The following is a 27,813-nucleotide window of genomic DNA, read 5'->3' as shown; positions in this document are numbered from 1 at the left end:
TTTTTTTTTTTTTTTTTTTTTTTTTTTTTTGCGTTTTTGTTTGTTTTTATAATTGCAGGCACAATCAAAAGTGTTTAGAATACTCACTTGAATCAAAGTGTGGAATATGATATGTCAAGAAATTTGTAATGTTTTGAACAACCCACAATAAAAAATTAAAAAAAAAAAAAAAAAAAAGAAAATGGCAGTCTTTGAAGAAACTGGATGTCACTTAAACCATGATCCTGGGACAAACATCACAGGCTGCTGGCCTTCTTACAAAGTTAGTGAACACTGAGTTGTCTCTTTGGGGCTGAACTGAACTTTTTGCCCTTCCTCCATGAGACAAACATGCATTTCTTGGCCAGATCTAATGAATTTAAAATTTGCATTAGCATGTAATAGGTTTAGACTATAAATCCCTTTGAGCATGGGAAGCAGTGATGGGGGGGGGAGCAACATTCTGCAAGCTATTGCTCAAAGAAGCTCAAACTGTTATTTTAGAATAGACTGTGCCTGTAAAGAGAAAGATAATACGTTTTATGTCCGTCGATTATTTTTTTCTTTTAAATAGCAAGATTTTTTTTTTTTAAAGCCGTTGCATCTCTGAGAGATTCAATGACCATGTTTGATGACAAGCCAGATGGCAGCGTTTGCCAGCCCTGGTGCCAAGAAGCATGACAGGAGCTGCAATTTACCTTCCGCGGTGAGCCTAGCTGCAGAAGCACGCCACAGCTGCGGGCGAGCAGGGCTGCTGCCGGTAGGTGCAGGCACAGTTGGTTCTCTCCCAATTTGGAGGCAGCAGGTAAGAGGCTGAATCAGTACCCAGCAATTATGGAATTGGCATGTGCAGCATTGTTTACTCACAGTAATATTCCTACTGGACTTTATTAAAACACCATCTGTTGTCAGGGCAGACAAAGAATCCAAACAGAAATACATAGCAAAGACACAGAGAGGAAAGGGAAATGAGAGTGTGCGTGTGTGTGTGTGTGTGTGTGTGTGTGTGTGTGTGTGTGTCTGTATTAGGGTCCTGCTACGGGATCTGGTTGCATTTCGAAGGGGCCATGTTTGTTCCTGGAGGTTATCTTTTAACATGATATTCCCACTCTCCCAGATTTTTGTTTATTGGTTTCTGCTGCCAGCTAGGCCAAAATGATTTGTGGTCCAAATGAAGTTGGCTGTGTGTGATTCAGGCAGGAATTGGAGGCAGAGAGGGCATGCGGATGGGCGGAACCCAATCACATTAGCATTACTACAAATTAAAACTAAAATCATGGAAAGTTGAGTTGTCCCACTGAATGATGCTCAGAGTAAACTTCTGAGTTAATGCTTGGAATCGAGGCTGAGTAATAAAGGTTATGTGCCAATAGTAATACCTTCAGGGCACAAGGAAAAGCGACTTTTTTACAATCAGCTGTTTTCTCTCACTCTTTTGAATCCTGCAGATGGGGATCAGATATTCCTAATACACAGCTGGTCTCTACAAATGGCCAAGTGTCGTTTTTCATACCGCTGCATGTAATTTCAGGTGAAATTAATTAGTCAGAATTCTTCACCAGATAATATACGAATAAAATGTGATGCAAGTAACTAAATATGCAAATAGAAGAACAATGACAGCATTAAAACTCTGATCTTTCCTTGCAGTTCTACAAAAAGACTACTGTCTGTGCAAACCCAAACCCCAAACAAAACAAACCTTACAACAAACAATAAAAAAACATCAGTCTACAATGAGCATTGATTACATTCTGGGTAAGAGAGTTGGTTCACTTAAAATACGTACTCAAATATAGAGAGTAAATAAATTAGGAGCACGTGGAGAAAGCAAAGCGAAAGCTCATGCAGGGTATGACGTCACTACCTGCTTTGCCTGACATTCAAACCCCTGTTATTTGTGCCAGGATATGAGCAGTCATTTTAATTTACAGCAGAGCTGTTTGTCAATTTGCAAGCTGGACCAATATTTACAGTGAATGAATGAAAAGAAACAGCTGCAGCTCCTTCCAGCCCATTGACCATCTCTTCTCTCTCTCTCCTCCTCTCTTCTGTCTTATTGAGAGTCATTTTGTGGAGCCTTGGATTGGATTGACAGCATTCAATACACCTATGCTTGTTCACTAAGCACGTCTCAATCCTATGAGGAATATTCCCTTTTCTGGGTGTTTTGCACAGGATACCATGACAGTCTATGTTCTACACATGTGTATTAAATACTCTTTGAAGTGTGTGAATATCACAGTAGTGTATTTTTCCTCAAATACTCCATTAAGACGGTTTTAAGTGAGTCTGGGTAGTGGCTCAGTGGTAGCGCACTCATCTGACATGTGTGAGGCACTGGGTTTGATCCTCAACACCAAATAAAAATTAAAAAAAAAAAAACTAAAAAAAAATTTTTAAAAGACGGTTTTAAGCCAGACTTCAATACAATGATTTCATACGAATGGATACTATCGTGCCATTTGGTAATGTATGTACATCACAGTATCAGTCACAGAATCAAAAGGAGTCGTTCTTCAGGGAAATTAAAATTTAGTGAGAGAGATGGAATATATGAAATTCTGACTAATTAATTTCACAATAGAAAACAATGTCAAGTCACATGTGATGAATATTAACACAGACAGCCAACTCACAGAAATGCAGGCATCCAGAGGAAATAGCAACCCAGAAAGACTTTACAAAGAAGGTTCCGGCTCAGCCATCTTGCAATGGTTGGAAACAGGAAAGAACAGTATGTGTCAAGTGTGTGAAATATAGCAGAGATATAGCATGGAAAGGGGCAGAGGGTCTTTGTGGAATGCAAAATTGGGTTCATGGCCCAAAGCAGCCACGGCAACCACAATTTAATGAGACGCTTTTCAAGAAGCCCCAAGGTTTATTGCACAAGGAAACCAGTTTTCCAGAATCTGTTGTGAAAATTTTTAAGTAGGAGAGAGTTAACAGAATTTTTTTTTTGAAAATATTTCTAGGCACGATGATCCAATTTTGATACAAAACATTGCCTACAAGACAAGCTATATGAACATTTCAAGGCCAAAGTTTACCATGTAAAGAATAAATTGGTGAATTGATTGTAACAACAGAAAAAAATGTGAATAATAAAAACATGTTGCAGAACCTATATGTCTTTGTTTTAAATCTGCCTCTGCTATATGGGAAGAATTTTGCTTCGATTTTATGCTAGCTATTGGAGTGGAACAGACGCAGATGCTTATTGGATGGTTAGCATAACCTGGGCTGGAACAAGAGAGCTCCTGACCCAGGACAGCTGACTGGAAGATGTTGAATGAGCTTCAATCATGCTTGCATGGAAGTGACTGCCTTCAAAGAAAAAAGGAAGTAACTGTCTCTGTGTTAAATCTGGGGGTGGAACTGAACCATTCAGGTGATAAAAGTTGGCAGGACTGGGACCAGGAAGAGGTAAGAGATGAGGAGAAGGAGGACCAAAACCACAACAAGCACATGGTTACTCAAGCCCTGGCTTAACATGGTGCTCTGCAGAAGCCCAGACACAGGTGTTTTAGAAAGGGAAAAGAAGAGGGATGATGGTACTGCCACTTACCCTGTAGTACACGTTTAATAAAAAGTTCTTCTTTCATCTCAATAGAAGTTGATCCTGCTTAAAATAAAAACATGACTATGCATTATGGAGATCTCAAAATGATGTTACTTTTAACTTCCTTAGTAAAAAATGTGCAGTCATAGATAACTATTGGCATGGAATAATTAGAGTTTGGAAGATAATTTGGGGGGAGAGTAAAATATTACAAAAAAAGTTTCTTCTTTTGTGGGGGGTAGGTAACGGGGAATTGAATGCAGGGCACTAGGCCACTGAGCCACATCCCAGCTCTGTTTTGTATTTATTTAGAGACAGCGTCTCACTGAGTTGCTTAGCACCTTGCTTTTGCTGAGGCTGGCTTTGAACTGGAGATCCTCCTGCCTCAGCCTCCTGTGCCACTGGAATTACAGGCATGTGCCACCCCTCCTGGCCCAAAAAACTGTTTCTACATGGCAATATTAACATAATCCTCATTTTTCTTTACTACTCACTATTTCTAACATTCTTCCATGAGAAAATTCTGTGAGAATAAGCTTCTACTTGAGGAATTATGCTTGGAGAACAACAAGAAATGTGTCCTTAGCCTTGGCCTCTGTCCATAGTTCTTCCAGGCATGTAGAGTTGGTGTCTTCACACACAGACCCTGTGCTTCGATGTGTGTACCCAGATACTGCCCTGAGATTTTTACCTTTGGTTGAAAGCAAACAGATCCAAGGTTGTCCCTGGTCCCCACCTGCACTGTCAAGTAGCCCAGGTGGTGCGGAGAGGACACCACAGGCTGTTGGCACTGCCACCCCTTGTCACTGCAGGTTTCGATGGCTCCCTCTGGTGAGAAGCTTTGGAAACAGTACAATAATATTCTCAGGATTTTTCTTAGACCACAGAACAGAAAATTGAGAGAGTCTCTCGGGCAGCTCCGCAGGCTCCTTTGTAGCTCAGGCTGCTAAGGACATCTCCTCTCCCTGTAAGGCTGGATCCAGGAGGTGAAGCAGGACTGTGACATTATACAAACACAATAGGAAAAATGCCACCCGGGACTTCGCATAATTATTCCCTCCTGTGCTATAGCCCCTGAGCCCAGAATTTCCCTTTACTTTGCTTCCCCCACTCCAATGGTAGCAATAGTACGTAGGGCAAGAACTTCCAGAACACTGGATTAAAGTCTCGGGTGTTGATGTGCTGATCCATGGTAATGTCTATCACTTAAAGATGGAAACCAAGTTTCTCAGGGAGCAGAACAACCATCAAAAAAAAAAAAAAAAAGTTTTCAATCCAGGTATGGTGGCACATCCCTGTAACCCCAGCAATTCAGGAGGCTGAGATAGGAAGATTGTGAGTTCAAGGCCAGCCTCAGCAACTTTGACAGGTCCTAAGCAATATCACATGATCTCATTTATATGTGGAATCTAAAGCAATCAAATCCATGGAACTAGAGAACAGGATGATGGCTACCAGGGGCTGAGGGGTGTGTGATGGGGAGTGGGTGATGCTTGTCAAAGAATACAAAGTTCCAGCTAGAAACTTTATGAAGAATAAACTTCAGTGATCTATTGAACAGAATGGTGGTCATAATACACACTAGTGTATTACCTAGTTCAAAATTACTAAAAGAATGGGCTTTTCAATGATTTCACCACACAAAAATAGCTAAATATGTAGGTGATGGATTTAATTATATTGATTTAATCATTCCACAATATAAAAAATCAAAACATCACATTTTATTCCTTAAATGTATACCAGTATTATTCATAAATTAAAATAAAATTTAAAATATATAAAAACCGAGGAATGAGACTAAGACCAAAAGCTAAGGCCCAGTATGGTGGCACACACTTGTAATCTCAGTAACTTGGGAGACCGAGGCAGGAGAATGACATAAGCCCAGGGGTTCATGAGCAGCCTGGGCAGCAAAGCAAGACCCTGCCTAAAATAATAATAATAAATTAACAAATTTTCATTTGAATGTATCCTGAAGACTATTTTGTCAGACAAGATTATGGACAAAAGCTCCTTGTGTAACCGATGTGATTCTGCAATTTGTATTTGGGGTAAAAATGGGAGTTCATAACCCAATTGAGTCAAATGTATGAAAGATGATATATCATGAGCCTTGTAATGTTTTCAACAACCAATAAAAAAAATTTTTAAAAAAAAGATTATGGACAAAAGTTTCCTAGTATAGATTAAAACGCAGCATAAGTGCAATGTCAACTGACAATGGAAGAATTCAACTCTTTGGACATTTCTTAGTTTTTGTTCTGCTCAGAGATGAACATCTGAGAAATTTTTATATTGTCTACAGTTCCATAAATCAGGATTTTGAAAAACAAAAGAGAAACCCTTATTCCAAATTTAGTTTTAAGCATCATTTACTAATTTGAAATAATCAGAAATCTGGGGGAGTGTGCATACTATTTTAGTCCTTGTTATTAAGAAAATGAATTAATAATGATAAAATAAAATTCAAATATAGTTGAGGTTTTTTGTTTTGTTTTATTTTTATGTGTGTGTGTGTGTGTGTGTGTGTGTGTTGCTGGGGACTGAACCCAGGGCTTTGTGCATGTGAGGCAAGCACACTACCAAATGAGTTGTGTCTTCAGCCCCTACAGTTGAGTTTTGATGGGAAAACGTGCCATAGATTTTGAAAGACAGATCTGGTTTTAAGCCTCCTGGGCTCAACTGTGTATTATCTTAATAATCTTAACCAAGTCAACACATCTTTCTTGAGACTTTGTTTTTCCTTAGTTCAAATGAGAAGGTTACATAAAACCAGAATACAGTGTTATTATCATATGCTACACTGGACCAGAAAATTTGACTTCAGAAATTCTGTAATTCTCTCTTATATCAATAAGGTCACTGAAATAGAAAATTACTATAATAACTCAAAATCTGGCAATTAACTATGTCTGCATATGGGGAGAGGAAAAATGGTCATACTGGGCCAGTTACTAAGCAACCACTTTGTAACACCCTATCTCACCAGGCTAGGAAGAGAACAAAGAAATGATGCTCTCCTGCCACACCCTATTAATTCCCTTTAAGGAGAATTAACACCAGTCCCAAGATGGCAAGTCGTTATTTTAACATCAGGCTAGTAGATGGGGTTTTGCATTTCTACAACTCTTTCTTCAACTTTCTGTGAAGTTTTTAACATTTTTTTTTGAGGCATAGATCACTTTGGGAATAATGAAAGCTACAATGAATGAAAGATGCTTAAAAATATAATAGACAGTGGTGCCTAAAGTTGGCTCTTGAAATCCACTATGGATTCCTAGATAAAAACAAACAGAACTATATTGTTACTAAAGTTTTAAAATTTTTATTCATATTCCAAAAATAATTATTAAAAATAAAGCACATTTAAAAAAAAACAAGACAAATCTGAGCATTTAGCAAAAAAGAAGAAACACAAAAAATATTCCAAAAATCATTATAAGAAATATTGCAATTGGGAAGGCTTAATTCATTGTTATAGTTTGGACATGAAAGATTCCCCAGAGGATTAGTTGTATAGGCTTGGTCTCAAGCCCATGGTGCAACTTTTAAGAGTTGGTGTTCAGTGGGAGTTTCTTAGGTCACTTGGGGATATGTCATCAAAGTGGAGAGTGTGACCAGACCCTTCATATTCCTAATTTTTGCACCCTAGCCATGAGTTAAGCAGCTTTATTCGCCACATGTGCCTGTCATCATGCGCTCTCTTGAACAAGTCCAAAAGCAAGAAAGTCAATCAATCATGGACTAAAGCCTCCAAAACTATGAGCCAAAATAAGTCTTTCCTCTTTATAAATTGATTACCTCAGGTATTTTGTTACAGTCATGGGAAACTGACTAGCACAGTCATTCAGAACATTAATCCATTCTGCTTGAATATAATATATTTGAAAATTAAATTGGAGTCATAATGTCACTAAAATTGACTACAGTTGGTTAGTGAGAGTCAACATATATTTTATTAACTTACAGGGGGGGAAAAAAAAACCCCTTGCTTTGGAGGATTCACAGCTGTTTCTTGTGATGATGATTCCATAGACTGCCTCATCAGAGTTACCCAGATTTTTGCCAAACATATTGAACTATGATGATGTAAGTGAATGTAAATATTTTTGGCACTAGAGATGGAACCCAGGATCTCATGAGTGCTAAGCATGTGCTATAACACTAAGCCACACTCTCAACCAAATGTATATTTCTAATAAACATCCCAGGTTATCCTCAACCAGATTAAATTTTGAGAACCACTTTGCTATGACTTTAAAGGGATTTTCTAATTTATAATGAAAGCCTCAATCCCACAATGGTATAGAATAGCACTTTGTTGAATTGTTGAATGTAATGCATTTCCCAAACTGGATTGCCCTATTATTTGGTGCAGATAATTTTTACAGATTTGATTATATTGTCCATGTGAAGTTAAAAGAGGTAGAGCCCTAAAGAGAATAAAACTATGCCTATCCGTGATTGTCATCTTGTTCATTTAATAAGAAATAATAACAATCATGGCATCTTGGGAAGCAACATGAATTCCATGACCATTTTCACCTTGACAATAGAGTAGCAGGATCTCCAGAGATTATTTTCTGATAAAAGCACACAACTCAAAGCACAGTGTTACTCAAGGTTTTTCAAAGCAAAAAAATTATAACTATCCTTAAGTGGTGAGTCTAACAAAACTTGATATGTGTCATTTCTTTCATTCGATTATGAAATATGTAAATGAATGGAATAAAGTGAGATCCATTTTTAAAATTCTCTCTTCTGTATCACTTTAATCTTTCAACTTGTTTTTAGACTTGTCTTTTTCCCAGGAGGTAATAGCTCAGTGAGAAAAGGGTTGAGAAGAGGGAGCAAATATAATGAACTTGCCATTTGTTCCTGAAAAGAATGTTTTTATGATTCGGGAGTCCATTAGGGATTCAACAGAAGGAAATAGACTTAAAAAGAAACTCAATCGCCTTCTCCTATATGGGTGGCATTCAGTATTGACCTGCTAAGAAAATAAATGCCAAACACATTTATATCATCACAAGGGTCAGTTCGTGCCCTGTATTAAAACAATCTGGAATCTGGTGGCAAATTGCCTGTATCTCATGCTACCTGTAGGGGAGCAGGATACACATGAGGAAGAGCCAGTCACACTGTGCCATGCTGAGGCTGTGTAACATCTGTGCTAGAACTTTTGCATTCTTATAAATCATGCCCCAGCTCTTGCTGGGGTGAAAAGAAAGAAAAATTTGGCATATAAATGTAAATCATTGCATGCCCTCTGGAACTGAGTAGCAATCGAGTTGATTTACCAGCTATGCACAGTTCTCTAAGTTCTCTAAGAAAGTTTGAGAGTGGGGTGGTTTCCATGGGGTATACTGAATTGTTCATATATGATTGAAATAAAAACTAACTGGCACTGTTTATCACAGCTTCCTGGGTAGAAATTACCATCAACCCCTGGAAGCATGCTGCAGTGAGAAGAGGGCAGAGAAGAAGTTCCTTGCCCCATGTCCATGTATCTAATTCCTTCTCGGCCTGTTGTGGCTCAAAAAAAAAAAAAGTATGTGATTGACACCGGCAGAGTTGACACCAACATTGTGCCCATTTCTGTAATCCTAAATGCCTCATGCTTTAAGTACTTGGCAGGGGTGAAGTGGAAACCAAAGAAAAATGATCTCTTCTGCTTTAGATTCCACATCTTGAGAAGTGATGTTGCTAGGCTTAGACAGGAAAAAAAGACAATGTATTCCCTAAAAGCAACACAAGTCCCCATGTTTCTGATACTTCTGCAAATCTAGATGTTTCTCCTTTTCATCTTCTTCTAAAATTTCTTGTGTGCATTCTTTGTGACTATGCATTGTGTTCAATTCCATCCTAAGGAAGAGCAGGAGGCTGCCTCCAGTACGTGAAGCATTGCCTGTCTTCGCGATGAGCACAGCTCTGTCCATGGTACATCAAGGTGCAGTCATGCCAGAACACACCCACCTGAACCCCACGTCCACCCAGAGTGACAGGGACAACCCAATCCCCATGCTCTGAGAATTCTTAAATTTAGTCTCCTCCTTCAACAAAAAATGTTGGAAAGGTAGATGTGAATTTACAAGTTTTATCCACAATCTTCTAGAAGTTAATGGGAGTTCTAATGATTTCCTTATTTTCAGTAAAAATAAGAAAGGTGCACTTATTACATAACAATGAAAGAAACTACTTGATGGACAAAAGAACAATCTGACAGGTGTAATCTCACATACAGAAAAACATGAGTGCAAGTATATTTAAAAATTCGCATATTTCTATACCTTCTCTTTTGTGCAGAGAAGATGTGTGTGTGTATGTATATATTAATTTTTATTCCTCAAATCCAATCATCAAAAGAGAAAGAGAATTTTAAAATGCATGGATATTTGAAGAGTCTGTGACTAATTCATCATCAAACTCTATATCTTCCATGAATATATATTTAAATATATGTTAAATATATATTTGGTAAATATAATTTGGTAAATTTACACTTTTTGATCTTTTCTCCTAATTCTACCCTCTGACATTTTTAGAAATCTTCATGGGCTCCCTATATATCATCCATCTGTTTACACATATAAGTGTACATGTGCAAACGTAAAAATATGGATGTTTGTATGACTTTATTATTATTAAAGACTCTTGAGTTTTATTACTATGCTGAGAACCATTAGTTATAACAGTGAACATGGAACATCTCTGCTCTATGTATGCATAGATACAAGCACATAGCAATGTTGTGTATTAAGTATCATGTTTGATTAGGTAGTGGTGGCATGCTTTCTGAATGAGCAATTATACTTTCTGAAAGGTAGGCTATTTTTTATTTGCTGATCAGGGCTCTAAAAATATTTGACAAGTTGGTTAGGTGGTTTTATAGGTAATTCAACCTTTTTGAAGTGTTTCTTATAGGATAACCTGTATGGCTTGTGTTGAATGTTATAATAAACCCACGTTGCACAACTTATCATGAGGAAAAATTTTCAAACACTCAAATTGCACGTGTATAAAGATATTCACTCATAAAAGCTACCTAAATGCTCAACAACAGAGGGTAATAATTATGATGATTGTGATTATCATACTAACTATACAAACTAAAATGTTTAAAATACTCTAATAATATTTCCAAATGTGTCACCAACTTGGAAAAGAAAGCTTCAGATATACTATTCAGAAAAAAATCAACATGTACAAGTGTCTTTTTGTTACACCATACACAAATGGTAGGAAAATTAACTAGAACTCCTTGTTTTTATAGGGTCTATTTTTACAATTCTGACCCTTATGTACAGATGCCCCTTGACTTACCATGGGACTACATTCTGATAAATCCATGTAGGTTGAAAGTCAAAAATGTATTTAATGCTCCCAACCTATAGAACATTTGAGCTCAGCAACAGGACAAATAGAATATTGGTTGTTTCTCTTCATGATCTTTTGGCTGACTGGGAAGTATGGCCCAGGCTTCCACCCAGCGTGGAAGGAGAAGATCCTAGCACTTATTGCTCATCTGGGAAAAGATCCAAATTCAAAGTTTGGTGTCTGTAGAAGGTACATCACTGTCCCAGGAATAAACTTAAAAAAAATGATAAGTGGAACCATTGTAAAGTGGGAGCTATCTGTATGGAATCAAAACGAGTTAATATATCAGGGCATTCATTTTGACAGTGTTCTATAGCATTCGTAGGACATTGCTGAACACACATTGGAACCAAGTAGCTGGTTCAGATACATTTTTTTTCCTTTAAATGCTATTATAATGAGAAGTTGTATTTTCTGTTCTCTCTTGGTTCTGGTCTTTGTCCTTAGCAACCCATCACTATTGTTTTGGAAGATTCAAAAAAAAAATCAGTCCCTCATCTCCCCATCCCTCAATCATAGTGATTTCATATCTGGTAAAAGAAAGGAAGATTCTCTTGATAAATATTTAGTGCCAGTGTTAGTTTTCTATTTCTGCTTGGCCAGTCAGCACACACTTAGTGGCTTTGAACAACTCAAGTTTATCTCACAATTTCCAAGGTGAGCAGCTGAGTATGGCAGAAGCTGGTCTTCTACTGGGGCCTTCTTCAGACTGAAGTCAAGGTGTGTGCTAGTGCTGTCCTCTTCCTGAGGCTCAGGATCCTCTTCCAAGCTCATTCAGATGCCTAGAAGACTTTAGCCCCTTATAGTTGCAGGTCTGAAGTTCCTATTTGCTGGACAATAATCAGCCTGGGGGCCATTTTGAGCTCTCAGAAGAGACACATGGCCATATTTTTGTTCCTTCAAGGCCAAAAGACTTTCTCCCTAGATGGATAAGACTAAGTCTTACATAATGTAATCATGAGAGTGACGATGCCTGGCCCTTGCTCATATAGGGTAACTAAATCATCACATTCCCTGAAGGGCAGGAAATAACGCACAACATATCAACTAGCAGGTGAAAATCTTTGGGCCCATCTTGGAATTCTGCCCACCTAGTCTATAAACAATACAAGAAATTTTAAAAAAAATAAGCAAAATACATGCTTCCATAAAACATAAAATATAGAAATAAGAATATTGAATATCACCTCTTAGTTTCCAATATTCTTTAATACAGAGATGCATCTTCCTAGGATTTGCAGAAGACAACATCCCATTGTTTAAAAAAAAAAAAAAAACAACTAGCTAATAGCATATTTAAATCTCGTGGAGAATTTTTTTTTTTATTAAAGACACTCATATGATAAAGAGCTTATAACTTAAAGAAATTATTTGTTATTCTGTCTTTCCAATGTCCTATTCAGTAATCTGCTTGCATTTCCTCATAGGTGAGTTTCTTGTTCAGGTATATCTCCAGGGTAGTTTCTGCAAAGCATGGCAGATGTTACAGTAATTAAGGGTGCACCCAAATTCAAATGTGTTCTGCTTCCCTTCAGTTCTACCCTGTACACAACTGTGTTAATATTTATATGGTAGCATATTTAATTTTAAAGCATGCCAAATTTGTCAGCCCCCTAGGTGCCCCCATCAGACAGGTACTTATCTATTTTCTTCCATTGTGGAGATGAAATCAGAAAAACTGATAGGTTAACTGCTGTTTCTGAGGCTTCATGACTAATCAGTGATGCAACTGGGATTATAACTCCACCTCTATTTACCTATGTGCTCATAGTCACCCTGAAGTATGTGAGCGCTATAATTCAAGTTTGAGTTGTGATTGCAATTTGGAAAAAAAAATCAGAACAATGATATGTAACTTCCACTTAATTTTACCAGTAGCAATTCTTGTGAGAAACCAGGCAATACCATCGACTCTTGTTCTCAATGGATTTACTGAGTCATTAGACACATAGATACTTAAGGTTACACTTTGGATATGGGGTATCCCCTGAGAAGTTTCTGTGTTAGGCAATGAAAGAATGTTCAGAGGTGAACTGATGAGATGATGAGAGCTGTAACCTCATCAGTGGATTAATCCTTTTGATGGATTAATGATTCGAATGGATTATTCAGTAATAACTGTAGGCAAGTGGGGAATGGCTGGAGGAAGTAGGTCACTCAGAGCATGCTCTGTGGGATTATATTTTGACCAGGCTCTTTATTTCTCTCTCTCTCTCTCTGCTACCTGGCTTTTGGGAGCTGGACAGCTTTCCTCTACCATGCTCTTCTGCCATGAGGTTTCTACTTCACTTTGGCCTAGAGCAATGCCAATGGAATCCACTGACCAAGGACTGACCTTTTGAAACCATCAGCCCAAAATAAACTTTTCGTCCTCTAAGCTGTTCTTGTCAGATACAGCAACAAAAAGTTGACTAACACATTTAAGATCCTCAGCTGTCAAATTTAGTATGTTAATCTTCATTTGGAGACATCATTTTGCAAGCCCATTCTAGAATCAACTGAACAATGTTTTTGATGTCTTCCCAACCAGGATAGCAGACCAAAACTCTGCACCCTGTGAACACTGCAACATCATTTAGGATGACGGATTTATCCTCTGTGGGTTTCTATCAAGCACACTTCACAATGAAACACAGCTTTAAAACCCTTTGGAGCTCATCATTCTGCTAATGAACTTTTAGCCTAACCTCTTTCTGGGATTGAACAGCACCAAATAAATGTTCTTGGAAGTTATCCTTTTCTCATTTATTTATGCTACAGTACACAGAGTTCTTGTTGGTTAAGTGCTTGGGGTTTTCCAAATTCATGTCAATGCCTAGTTCCACTGGATAAAGGAAAAGAAACATTTAGAAGTTAACAAATATCTTCCCTTTTTAATGGTTCCTTTTAGTTATACATTACATTAAGATTCATTTTGACATTATTATGAGTGTGAAAATAATTTGCTTCAATTCGGTCCCCAGTATTTCCTCTTTACTCTTTCCATCCCCTCCTCCTCTCTCCCTCTGTTGCCTTCTCTCTGATCTACTGATCTTTCTGTTATTTACTTTTTTTTTTTTAGTTAGTGTTTTGTGGATATACATGAGGGTGAGATTCACTGTGGTATATCCATGTATACTCATAGGATCCAGCTCTCCTACTCTTTGGTATATATATAAAAGACCCCAAATCAGCATATTATAGGGAAATAGTCACATCAATGCTTGCAGCAGCAAAATTCACAATAGCCTAACTATGGAGTGAACCAATGTGCTCTGTACCTTTTTTTTTTTTTTAATTCTTCTTAAAATGCTTCCTTGGCCATATGACCATTGTTCATTCTATTATTTCCACTGTTCTTCCTATGCTGTTGATTTTAGATGGTAGATACCTGTGCTTTGGTTTGGGTATTGTATATAATTCACTTTTCCCCATAAAGTCTTCCAAATAATCACTAAAATGTTACTTGTCTTATATTAGCAGATCCATAGGCATTAGACCTTACTGATAAGATAAAGAAATTATAACATAAGATGTAAATTGCATACATCTTCAAATTTTGTTATCGTGCCTTAGTCCATTTAAGTTGCTATTACAAGGTAATTACAAACTGGGCAGTCATAAATGACAGAAGTTTATTGCTCACTCACAGTCCTAGAAGCCAAGATGAAGGCATCAGTAGATTTGACATCTGGTAAAAGTTCACTTGCTGGTTCATAGATGCTACCTACTCATGGTGTCCTCATAGGACAAAAGAGACAAGACCTCTTTTACAAGGGCACTAATCCCATTTATGAAGACTCCACTATCATGTCCTAACCATATTCTAAAGGACCCACACTTTAACACCATACATTGGTGATTAGGTTTCAACATATGAATTTTGGGGGAATCACAAACATTCAGTACATAGGATATGCCATTCCATCTCAGTATTGAATATATTGACTTGACTAAAAAAAAAAAAAAGAAATTTCCATAGATGACAGCACCTTGCCTAGCCGACCCCCATTCTCTTAGCTCTTCTTTCTTGTGCTCCCATATTTCCTGCTCCAGGGAACCTATGCTTATCTAAGGAGTCCATCATCCCTCCCAGGTCTTCCTCTGTGACCTCATTGCTTAGAGCTTACCAAGTGCTATCAAATAGAAAGTCTTCCAGTCAGTCATTTTTTTTTCCCCTCATGACTTATCACATAAGAATAATACTTTCTTCCTATTTTCACAAAACATTCTGTTTAATACATCCACATTTAGGAAATACTAACAGCACTTTTCCCAGGTAAGATACCACATTTAACTTGGATTCTGGAAGAAAACTGAATCCACAGAGATCCATCTTGTTTCTAGCTGCCAGGCTAACTAAGCAGATGATTGGGTGGGGGATCTTTATGGCAATGCTCAAATTTTCTATAAAAGTTATAGAAATCACTTTATGAATTACTTTTATGTTTACAAAGCACTTTCATTTATATTATTGTACTTGGAATTGACAATAATTTGTTGAAGCATTTAAGAAAGCTGCTAATCTTACTTTTGCAAATTTAGTTCAGAGAGACCAAATAATTAATTGATTTGGTCCAGGTAGTTGTTGGAATTACACCTGGAATTAAAATACAGGTCATGATACCATAAAGCTTGGACTCAATTAGATTATGGTCTCACAGATCTCACAGGAACTTTAAAATGTAAACCAAGGGGAGATCTTGGTTTGAATCATGTATTTATTTTAAACTGTATAAAAATTCAATCTTTTTCCATATAGTGGAATATTAATTCTTCTTTCAAGTATTTGCACACACTCACCTTGTGTAAGTTCACCAAGAACATATTTAACATGACTGTGGGCTTCTCCTTGACCTTCTTATAGTTTTGGGTAAAGTGCTTGGTTCTGCAAAGTGGTCCTGAAATGTCTTCAGCACATTAAAAATTCTCCCACCTCTAATTCCCACATATCCTTCAGAATTGTGTGGCATTTGAGCTTTCTGGAAAGCCTTCAAATGTTTCACATATATCACCTTAGAACTCAAACTTCAAGCAAAGCAACAAATCCTACTTCTCTATTGTGTTAGCTTTCCATCACTATGACAAAGCACCTGAGATAAACAATTTATGAGAAAGAAAGGATTATTTTGGCTCAGCATTCCAGAAGTTTCTGTTGATTGCTGGTTGACTCTGTTGCTTTGGGGCCCATGGTGAGGCAGCACACCAAGGTGGAATTGTATGGCAGAAGAAACTGCTCACCTTATAGCAGCCAGGAGGCAAAGAGAAAGACAGGAAGGATCCAGGGTCCCAATATCCCCTTCAAGAGCAATTTTCCCCAATGACCTAACTTCCTCCCACTAGGCCACACCTCCTAAAGGTTTCTCTACCTCCCAATAGTGCCACAGGCTGGGGACCAAGCCTTCACATGGGACTTGGAGGAAAATTTATCCAAACTGTAGCACTCATAAAATCATAAGTAAGGAAAAGGTGCACTTGTTTTCTCATTTAACTGTTTCCAAATTTCAAATATATCAGAATTCAGTCAATATCTTGGTCTCCAATATGCACTTCTTGTATTTATTATATTTACACCATTTGTACTCATTGCAATAATTAGGTACAGTTTCTACCTTGCTCTACTCATTTTATCCCTCCTCCTCCTCCAACTCACTTTGGAGAAATCCTATATTCTGCTTTTAGATATACCTTATTTTTTTTTAAAGGAACCACCCCCTTTGCCAGCTAAAATCTTTTGAGGACAGTTGGTTCTTGTGATTCACAGTAGTTACATTTTATAAAGTGACCATGAACACTGAATGAATTAAGACACACAGAGCCAGTGTTCTTAGGGAAATTCAGGGTTAGTTTCCTGTGAGTCTCTAGTCATAACATTTTGGTCAATTGATCAATGTATAACCTTGTTTTATGTGTGTTTCTGTTTAAAGATATTTAAAATAGATTGTTGATGCATTAGCATTGAAGTCATGTTTGAATGAAGCTTCTCGGGCATATATTTTCTCCAGAAGGCACATCAGAGTCTTCTTGTGCATAGGAACACTGAACAGCAATTCTACATTGTGTTGGGGCCCAATTTTAAAGAGTAAAATCACACGCGCGCGCGTGCGCACACACACACACACACACACATACACAGCACAAGAATGCCAGAAACGTGAAGCTAAATAGACAGCAAAAAAGACATTTGTTTACAATAGAGAACAAAACCCAGGAGACAAAGTGTCCCTTGTTCCAACTCACCTGGGAAGGAACATGTTGGCCGGATTAAATTCTTCACAACTCTGCACATGTCCTTGAATAAAGGCAGACGTTCGGCATGACTATTAGTACTGGGGTGCAAATAAACGTAAAGGAACAGGTGAATTTGCACATACAGGATCATTAAATAATGAGGATAGATGGAATTTACATTATAGTCTAAACTACAATTTCACCCACACTAAAAATGAGCTCTGCTCTATTCATAACAGATGCTTGAATAGTCCCAGAGTTCATCTTATATTTCCCAAACTCTATAGCTTAATTCATGCTCTAGCCTAGGTCTAAAATCCCTCCTACACGTGTGCTTTTAACCCAGTTAAAATCAGTGTCTCCCCTGCATCAGCACCAGTGCCAGTAGTACTTCAGGCTGCTATTATAGAATAATTCACATTGTCCTTGAATTAATAATATTTCTGTTTAACTACAGCCCCTTCACTCTCCATCTCTTAGAAACATAAGCTAAAGCTCCATGAAGTATGGATTGTCTCACATTTCTTTATGTCCTCAGTAGCTAGCCCAGATCCCTGCACATAGCAAGAGCTCAATAAATATTTGCTAAGTGAAATTCAACTGAATTTGACTTAAATTAGATAAAAATATTATGTACCTGACACAAAGTCTTTTGTCACTGATGCAATTTTCTAGGTCACGTACAATAAAGAAAGGAGAAATGTTGTTGCAGTCAGGGGTTCCGTAGAGAAGCAGGGTGTACAAGAAGGGCTAGAAGAAAAGCAGACAGACAGACAACAGTTGGTTAAAAGGGTGATGAGTGACAGTTTGAAGCTCTGCTTGCATAGCAAGCAAAATGTTTTTATACTGCAAATGTGAGAGTGGTCTAATGTAAGAGTGACTGTCAATTGGGGGTGATTGACAGTGATTCCAGGTGGGCTAAGGCCACCTAGGCAATGCATGAGAGCCTGAGAAACGCTTCACCAATATAAACCAGAGAGATTGTAGAATGCTAGACAACTCAAGAGCTTCCAAAACCAAACTCAAACAGGTCAAAAGGTTATTCCAAAATATGTATGATCAAAAAGTTATTATAGGAGCCGGGCACAGTGGCCACCTATAATCCCAGTGGCTTGGGAGACTGAGACAGGAGGATTGCAAGTTCAAAGCCAGCCTCAGCAAAAACGAGGTGCTAAGTAACTCAGTGAGACCCTGTCTCCAAATCAAATACAAAAAAGGGCTGGGAATGTGGCTCAGTGGTCAAGTGCTCCTGAGTTCAATCCCTGGTACCAAAAAAAAAAAAAAAAATTGTTATATCCAAAGTAATTTCTTATCAGAAGAAATAATGAGTACTTCCACCTTTTTCAGCTATGCTTAAATAATAATACTGAGTCAAAATTTTATATTCATTATGTTTGTTATGCAATATTGTATCATGGAAGATTCTAAAAATCTAGACTAAAAATAAAATATTCAGTGAATAAGCAGGTAATTAATGGCTTAGGCTACCACCTCCTTAAGCTCAGAGGGGTGATATAAGTCCTTGATTCATCCACAGACTCAGTTAATAGTTTTTCTCTCCCTGGAAGAATGTTGGACTGCAGGTTTCTCCCTCTCTGCTTCTCTGAGCTTCTGACCCAGTAGATCTGAGAGTCTCAATGCTCCTCATTAATGCTGGACACCACAGGTAAGATGAACCATTGCACTATTTTCTTCTATGAAAACATAGTAATTGAAATAAATTTCATTTATTTCTAATATGCTTCTTTTTTGAGTTATATACTTTATTTTGTGAGAAATCAAGGCATTAGGGGAGATTTACTGTCATTCTCTGGGAACAAAGGACCACCACCAGTGTACTGATTCCAATTAGGGATTTTATCTACATAATTTTAATAACATTGCTCAAGAGAAAATAAAAAAAATTTGAAAACAGTCTACAAACTACATTTAAGCAAGTATATTTTAGTCTATGTGTCCTATCTAAGTTATATATTATCTTTTTATCCCATCCACCTGCCTATGCTATTCATCTATTTATATTACCTATCTTACCTGTCATCATTATGTTCCTATCTCATTTCTTTGCCTAAAATTCAATTTGATTTGAGTTGCCTGTCTTACAATGCTTCTTAAGTAACTACCACTATGAATCTATTTATACATATTTGTTTCATTGATTGAACTCCTGAAATCACACACCATTAGCAGTCCATCGGTGTAGATGTCTTATCTCACCACTCTCCACCTCAGGGTTGTTCCCTTTGATTGTAAAAGGTGTTGGAGTTTGGTAACCAAAAATAGAACAACAATTTTATCCTAGATCACACTTTCAAAGAGAGAGACATACACACAAACAAACCGTGCATCCTAGCAGAAATTCTTTCAGCCACTCAAATAGACTAGTCTTAATATTCCTGTGATACTTATCTCTGTGGGTTATTATAGCATTGAAAGTGAATTTTCCCAGAAATGAAGACAAGGGAATGAATAAAAAGTCCATCAGAGGGTATCTTATCTAAATTAACCCAGAGCCACATGCCAAGAAGTATGTCTAAAGTAATTATCATTTCTGTTCGGATTTCCCTTAATTGGCATTACTCAGATCCAGATAATCGACTGAGAGTGTGACCTTGCTCACACTAGTGAACTTGTTCTCCAGAGAAGAAAACTGATAACGGGCTTCTTTGTCATCAAAGGGTGAAGAAATGTGACAATCTGGGAACTGGTTTTAGGGCCCCATCTGCTAAACCAGAGAGAAATCAAGATTTTACAGTTCTATAAATATTTTAGTGTATCCCATCATTTATGAACTGTGGCAGCTATCATAAAACGTCCCTGACTTTTGTTACAACTGCATATAAGGCCAGAAAATTGCATCTCGTGGTAAACCATAAAAAACTAAGTAAAAGCACCATTCCTTTCAGTATATTCTAAAAATATACAACCTCCCTGTCAGTACATGGCAGAGTAGTTACCATCCCAGGATGCCTGTTTCTTTCTCATTTTTTTATCTGATCTTACCCTGGTCCTTTCAAGCCCTTTTGTATTTCAGTATCTTTTTATGTTTCATAAATAACAGCATTGCCACATAACAGCTGAAATAGATTTTACTTTGTCACAACATACAGTAAGCAAGGGACACTCGGAAGACCATAATGCTGCCGTACAATACACCTTCATTTTTCCATCCGGTGTCTAATTGCTCAAGATGTGGTTCTCGTTTTGCTTCTACTGAGTTCCTTTAGCATTATGATTAAAAGAGCTTAATTAGGAGGTGATTGGCAGATTTGAAAGAGGCAGCTACTCCTAAGGAAGCATCTAGGAAAAAACATACAGAGAAAGCTAGGTTGATATTGAAAATAAAATGGTGATTTGTGGATTTCTTCATCTTATCCCATAAACCCTTGTTTTCTGGCTTTGGAAGATGTTGTATGATACTTGCAGTATCTTAACCCTTGGATATGTTTTGATCCTTATGATGGCTTTGGAAACATGGAACAGCTGTGAGGGTCACATTACATTTCAAGGGGGATGGACTATACAGGTTGGTATCATTTGAGCAGGCGGCAGGCTGTTTCCCTACTAGACTAGGTATGATAGAGTACAAAAGGTAACCAGATAATGGAGCCCAGGCATTGGCAGAAACCTGAGAACAGACAGACTCCTATTGCATTCTGAAGTACATACAGTGTTATATGGATCAGAGTTTGGATGAGTAGGCATTCATATTACCCTTTTTCTCTTTGCCCCTTCCTTCTCTCCCTCCCTCTTTTCTCTCTCCCCTCCCCTGTCTTTTTTTCCAGTGCTTGGAATTCAACCCAGGGCCTTGTCCTTGCTAGGCATGCACTCTACTCCTGAGATACCTCCTCCACCCTCTCCACATTTCTTAAGCACAGACAAATGCATGATTCTCAATGGCCAAATTATACCTGTGCCTATAGCATATATCATCCAAATTAAACATTTTTCAGCTCCTGTTTTAATATGATTTCCAACCCCCTAAAATCTTCCCTTCTACTCCCGTTTTTCTCCCTATATAAATAAGCCTTTTTCATTTGCAGTGAATAATATCAGCCTAATACTTGAGATGCAAATGTGAATGTGAGACAATATGAAGTAGATTTATTGTTCACGAATGTATTTTGGGCACCCCTAGATTTGCAATATGTGCCTATATTCTCAACACATGGTGGTGGATTTAAGATGTGGAAATAAAGTCATACCCTGGATCTTCTTGTAAAGCCCGATTTGACCTGGGGGGGGGGAACCCCTTTCAGATCATCTGCACAAAGGAAGAATTCGTAGAATCCTAGGAACATTCTTGAGGTCTTTGGCAGATCCTCTGTAGAAAGATGACTACATTGCTGGTGTAGGAGGCTTCTTTGTGGAACTGCTGGGCTCGTGCCAATAACAGATTTCAGAAGACATCACATGTCTTAACCTTTCATGGCAATAAAAAGAAGCTCTGAAGATGTCTAATCAGGAATCTGGTGATTTGGGCCACTTGACTCAAAGTTTTCTGGGTGCACTAACTTTTGAAAACAATATTTCTATGCTCTAGAGCAGACCCAGTCAGAGAATAAGAGCTTAAAACCATAGAAATAGAGAAGACCTATCTCCAGTGCCCTGGGTTTGCAGCTCAAGGGTAGATAGATCACTTACCTACCAGGCATGTGTACAGGGATCGATCCTCAGAACCACATAAAAATAAAATAAAGATATTGTGTCCATCTTATATAAGAAATAAGTATTTAAAAAAGACCTGTCTCGGTTAAAAGGAATAGCACATAAATCAGTCTTGTGAACCAGCCCTGGAAGATTTCTAGCTTGCTAGGTAAGACAAGTTTGTTTAATACCTCACACCCTTAATTTCCTCTTCTTTAAAATTACTAATGTTACATGCTACTTGTTAGATGTCTTGGATAACACCTAGATCTGCCCATAGTAGTGAGAGTCAAAGTATATACATGTGATGAAACTCTGAGCAGAGGGCTTGAAGCAGAAAAAGAACTCAGTAAAGTGGAGTTCTTATTGTACTCTGTGTTCCTGACACATAGTAGTGTTCAATAGATTTTTGATTGAATTGAGTTAAATTCAACAGAGATGTATATTTATATTATATATATATATATATATATATATATATATATTTATATTTATATAATACAGGATGTACTTCTGCTCATCAGCAACTGCCCACAGTGGGAACATTTCAGCTCTACTAGAATAGGAACAATTTGAATGAATATCACAAGATGCTAGATGTGGTAGTCAGTACTGTTTGTTATTTGACCTTACAAAATTCTTGCATGAATGCTATCAATTGGACAGTTTTCCACTTAACAGATAAAGACCCCCACGTTTCAGAGAGCCGAATGACCTTGTTTTGTGGTTATATAACTGAATGGAAAAATCAGGGCTTGAGCACAGGGTATACCAAAGGAAAAAATGGGAAAGACAATAGCTGGCTGAAGAAGTCAATATTCTGTTTGTCACAATAATAGGAGAAAAATGCAAATGCTGGATAAATAGTCATAGACATCTTAATTTTTATCTACAAATTCCCCAAATCTCTTAACGGGCTGTGGTTTGTGAATAGTATCAGTTCTGTAACTGGAGGTCAATGGTTAGTGAGTGGCACAGAATCTGAGCGCTTCGTCTCTACCTGGTGTCCTGGTAGGGGTGAGGCCAGGGTTGTGGAATGACGACGGCATCCTGTGTGTCTCAAGGAGAAAATGCTCACCTGCCAGAGGAATAATCCTGCTTGAGTCCTTGGAGGGACATGCCATCTCAGAATAGCCATGTTGGCAGGTCTGTACTTTAAACTGAAACCACTTGAGGAAGTGTAACTTCAGAAAGGGCCAGAGTGATTCATTTGGGGAGGATGTCCTTCACATACCAAGGCTGGAGTTTTGGTCACTTGAGACTGGTAACTGGGGTTTCTGTCAACCTGAATAATCTTTTGAAACAACCCTTATTTTCCACTAGTTATTATAATCCCTCTTCTTAGAATTTACTATCCTAGTCCTGCGATATATTTATTTTGTCATTCTTTCACATTGTATTGTTCCTTGTTTAAGAAAGGATAAAAAAACACCATGCTTTAGTACTCCTTGTGAATTCACTGTTATGTGAAGCTCCTCATGTATGTGTTAAATTAATAAAATTCTTATGCTTTTCTCCAGTTAACAACCTGTCTTGTTAATTCAGAACCCAGATCCAGCCTAGGAGCCCACAAAAGAACTAAGAGGTTGTAAAGGAGATTTCTCTCTCTCTCTCTCTCTCTCTCTCTCTCTCTCTCTCTCTCTCTTTCTCTCTCTCTCCTTTACAACCTTCTCTAATTTCCCGAAGAGTTAGACCTTATTTGCTATTATTTTTCTGTGTGTAGTTGGTATTTCATCAGGAAACAAAACCAGGAGCAATGAATAGAAATCATAAGAAAGTAGACTTAAGTTCCATAAAATAAGGAACTTTGCAACCAGTAAAAGCCATTGCTAAGTATCATCTGTTCCAGAAGAGATGTTGTAATTTGGCAGGAAATTGAACAGGTGTATTAAGGTTGCCCTGAACTAAATTCTGTGATTCTGTGGGAGAAGGCATGCCTAAAGCAAATATTCTTGAACTAACATTTGTAATCACATTTTTAATATAGAAAATGAAGCCTCATCCTTCTAAAGAAAATTGGTGAGACACAGTTCCATAAGAATTTGTTCAATCCTATAATCCAGATTCATTGAGCACCTTATCAGTTTGAGAAAGGCACCTGAGGTTCCATCCCTGTGAACCACACTGAATAGCCAGCTATACCTGCAGACAATGAATCTGGTAGAGTCAGACACAATGCTGGTGCACACCTGTAAACCCAGTGGCTCAGGGAGGCTGAGGCAGGAGGATCATGAGTTCAAAGCCAGCCTCAGCAACTTAGCGAGGCCCTAAGCAACTCAGCAAGACTCTGTCTCTAAATAAATTCCAAAAAATAAAAAAAATAAAAAGGACTGGGACGTGGCTCAGTGGTTAAGTGCTCCTGGGTTCAATTCCCAGTACCTAAAAAAAGAAGAAGAAGAAGAAAAAAGAATGGAAGTTAAGTCATTCATGAGGTGAAGTTGTGATCTCTGTAGGCCTGCTGAGTTTCTGTGTCTCTTTCCAGTGTCTCTGGTGGGTTATGTGGGTCAAATCTAAGCACTGAAAAGACTGCAGTCTTAGGCTAAAGAGCTACAAGTTCCATTTCTGATCTTCCCAAGTGTATCTGAAGTACAAGAGCCCACCTCTGTCTCTTCAGTTCAGAGTCTCTCATGGGCCTGAGAGAATGAAGATGGAGTGTGGGAATTCATTTCCCAAGCAGGAAGTGAGACCGGGAGGAAGTGCAGCAAGGCCAGTGCATGTTGTGGTAACTAAATCCCTGTCTGTGTTTAATCAAAGGGCACTGGTGAGTCACAACGGGAGAGCAGTGCTCCCACAGCAGTAATCAGCAGCAGAAGGCCACATCAAATGTGACTCCGGTGCTTGACTTCCTGCTCCCTATTGTCCCACAGACATCCTTAGACAGAGTGAAAGATGCAACATAGACTGTCTCTGCTTTTAAGTCCTTGTTTTCAAGCCACTTGGCTCTTGCAGAGATGGATGTCTCCAAGCCACAGAGTCAGAACAGCATAATCGTATTTACCGAAAGATCAGGGACCTTGCTGGATTTGGACCCAGGACACTGATGGCTGTCTGCAGCCCCCTGCTCCAACAGCTCTGTGTCAGACCACGGGAGAGGCTGTGTTCCCCACTTGTCCATGCTTGGCATCCTGCCTGGCGGAAGGGGCATCCTTCCCTCATGTGAGTTATCTCCCTCCCCAAGATCTCAAGGGGACTCCAAGGCAACTTTGCCTAGAGCTTTGCATTTTGAAAGTCTGTCCCTGGAAAACGTTATCTTCCCAAGGCACATGGGCCTCTGTAGGAAGTGCTCTCTTTTTAAGGGTAGCAAATCATTCATATGCATCACACAACAACTGCTTATCACACGAACTCTAAAGTGCATTGCAGGGAAATTACTGTACAGAGTTACAGAATGAAATTAAATCTAGCATCCCCAAACTGCAAACAGAAGACTCGGTAGGGTTATTTTTCTAAAAGAACATAAATGGAATAGAGTTTCTGAGGATGGAGCTCAATGATCTAGTGCTTGCCTAGCATGAGCAAGGCCCTGGTTTCAATCCCCAGCAGAGGGGAGAGAAAGCCAGGGAGAAAAAAAACATGGAATAGAGGCTAGTAAAATTGTGGCATGAATGTTATTCCTATTCCATGAACTGAAACTATAATTAGTATCATTTTATAACAAATATGTATAGGGATTTAGAGACATAGTATATTTCAAATATCCTGTTGTCAATGTCTTTTTTATAAAATGGAATCTAAGTGGAATGTTTGAATTTAACCATAATCTTACAGTTATTCTTTTTATTACTTCATTTGTGATTTGGAATTTGAATAACTTGAACTTAAAATTCTATTTGAAGCCAAGTGCCGTGGCATATGCTTATAATCCCAGTTACTTGGGAAGCAGAGGCAGGAGGATTGCAAGTTCAAGGCCAGCCTTGGCAACTTAATGAGACCCTTCATCAGCATAAAAAAGTCAAAGAAGCTGGGGAGGTGGCTCATTGGTAGAGTGCTTACCTAGCCTGCATGAGGCCCTGGGTTCAATTACCAGTACAGAGAACCAAATCTATTTCAAATCTAAATACTATATCATATTTTCTTTCATCTTCCATATTCATTAATATCTCAGTGGTTTCCTATCAGAAAAAAAACACCATCATTGGCTTACCTAAATAGGTAGCCTTATCTGTTGTTTCCTAGTAATAGTAGATCACATGTAACACTTATTATAAAATGAAATACAAAAAAGGGCTGGGGATATGTAAAGGCAATTGAGCTCGACATGAAAGGTCGTACTTAGAGAGATTTTCCTTTTATTCACTTTTAACAGAGTGCATCTCCTGGTCATCAATAGAAAAGTTTTTACAACAAATCTAAAAAATCAATTTTCAACCCAATCACGTGTGAGGAGAATCTTCTCTTCAATTGATAAATGGCAAGTCAAGTTGCCCAGAAACTCCCAGTTTCCAGGAATAGTGAGTATTGGTTCACCATTTAGGGCAGCTGCTCTGTTCTTCCTAGGGGACACTCCGTCCTGGAAGAAGGATGCCGAGGCAGGTCATGGGTGAGGGCTATGTAGATCTTCCTGACTCACTTGTTCTTTCTCTGAAACAAAAGGTGGATAGACAAAGTATTCTAAACAAATTTTCTACTGAGTACTTGAATGACAGCAGCTTTTCCTCATCTGTGAACTTTTCCATAATAAGCTTTTATTTGGCACCAGGGATTGAACTCAAGGGCACTCTACCACTGAGCCCCATCCCCAGCCCTATTTTGTATTTTATTTAGAGACAGGATCTCACTGAGTTGCTTAGCACCTCGCTTTTGCTGAGGCTGGCTTTGAACCCGTGATCCTCCTGTCTCAATCCCAAACTGCTGGGATTACAGGCGTGCACCACCGCGCCCAGCAAGCTTCTTTACATATATGTTTGAACAGCTATTTGTTTCTCCTAGCTATTTTATTTCTGGTGGGGGTCAACGTGTTGGCTTGGGGAAAGCAACTTGATCACCTAATTTCATCCAGAAAAACAGTCCAGGACCCAATAGGCTGGCATGAGTTTACACTACCTTATTTTCACTGCCTTACTTTGATGTGAAAGAGAGGATGTTTTTCTCTAGGTATATTTTTCAAAACAAGCCTTGGAATATCCATAGAAATCAGAGGGAATATTGAAACATTCCTTTTGCTCTGTCTGAATTTGTTCTTATTGTTCCTTTTTTTCATTGCAGGCTTAAGTGACAAACAACTTGGGAAATGGTCCAGCTCCCTCATGAAACTATACACACTCTGCAAACTCTAGAAACTGGAAAGAAAAGATTATAAAACGAAAGGAGTTTAGGTTGAGGTATTGGCTTACTGTGTTAGAAAAGAACTAACTTTTGTTCCTGCCCATCATGTCTTCTAGTGCCCTTTATGGTCTTCCTAACCTCCAAGTGCAGAGTCACTGGGCAACAGGGAGGGCCGCTGACCTAATGACTTAGAGTGCTTTGCCCTGGGCCACCATTTTCCCAGTTACTTCTTCTAGACATAATTTAGTTGAACCCTGACTTAATTTCTTTTGAGGTTGGAGCCCAGTGGCCTCCAATAATTTTCACATCTACAGCGCCATGTTGTTGTTAAAACATACCCAGGGCTAACCAACAGAGATGTACACACAATGCTTGCTTTATAATAAAACTTTAGTAAGTACCACTGACAATTTTATCCTCTGTCTGCTCCATCTCATGGATGCCTTTTACACTTATAACTCAGACCTGACACTGAAATATAAAATAAGTAGTTAATACCAGTTTTATCATCTGTCTTTTGTGTCGGATTTATTGCATGAGAACAAAACTTCACATTTGTAAGTACTTACATGTTGATGTACCTCATGGAATAGTTTACTAAATGCCACTAATGTGCTAACAGTACCAACGTATGTGATTTCATTTTATATTCCACTGTTTAAGTGAAACTTTATTTTACCAGTGCTTTGGCCTGAGACTAAATGATTCCCAATCTGCATGTCCTTAGACAATGCACAGAACATTTAAGAATGGCTTTCCCACTCTGACAA

Source organism: Marmota marmota, unplaced genomic scaffold, assembly GCF_001458135.2.
Source record: "Marmota marmota marmota unplaced genomic scaffold, marMar, whole genome shotgun sequence".
NCBI lineage: Eukaryota > Metazoa > Chordata > Mammalia > Rodentia > Sciuridae > Marmota > Marmota marmota.
This window is presented reverse-complemented; position numbering follows the sequence as displayed.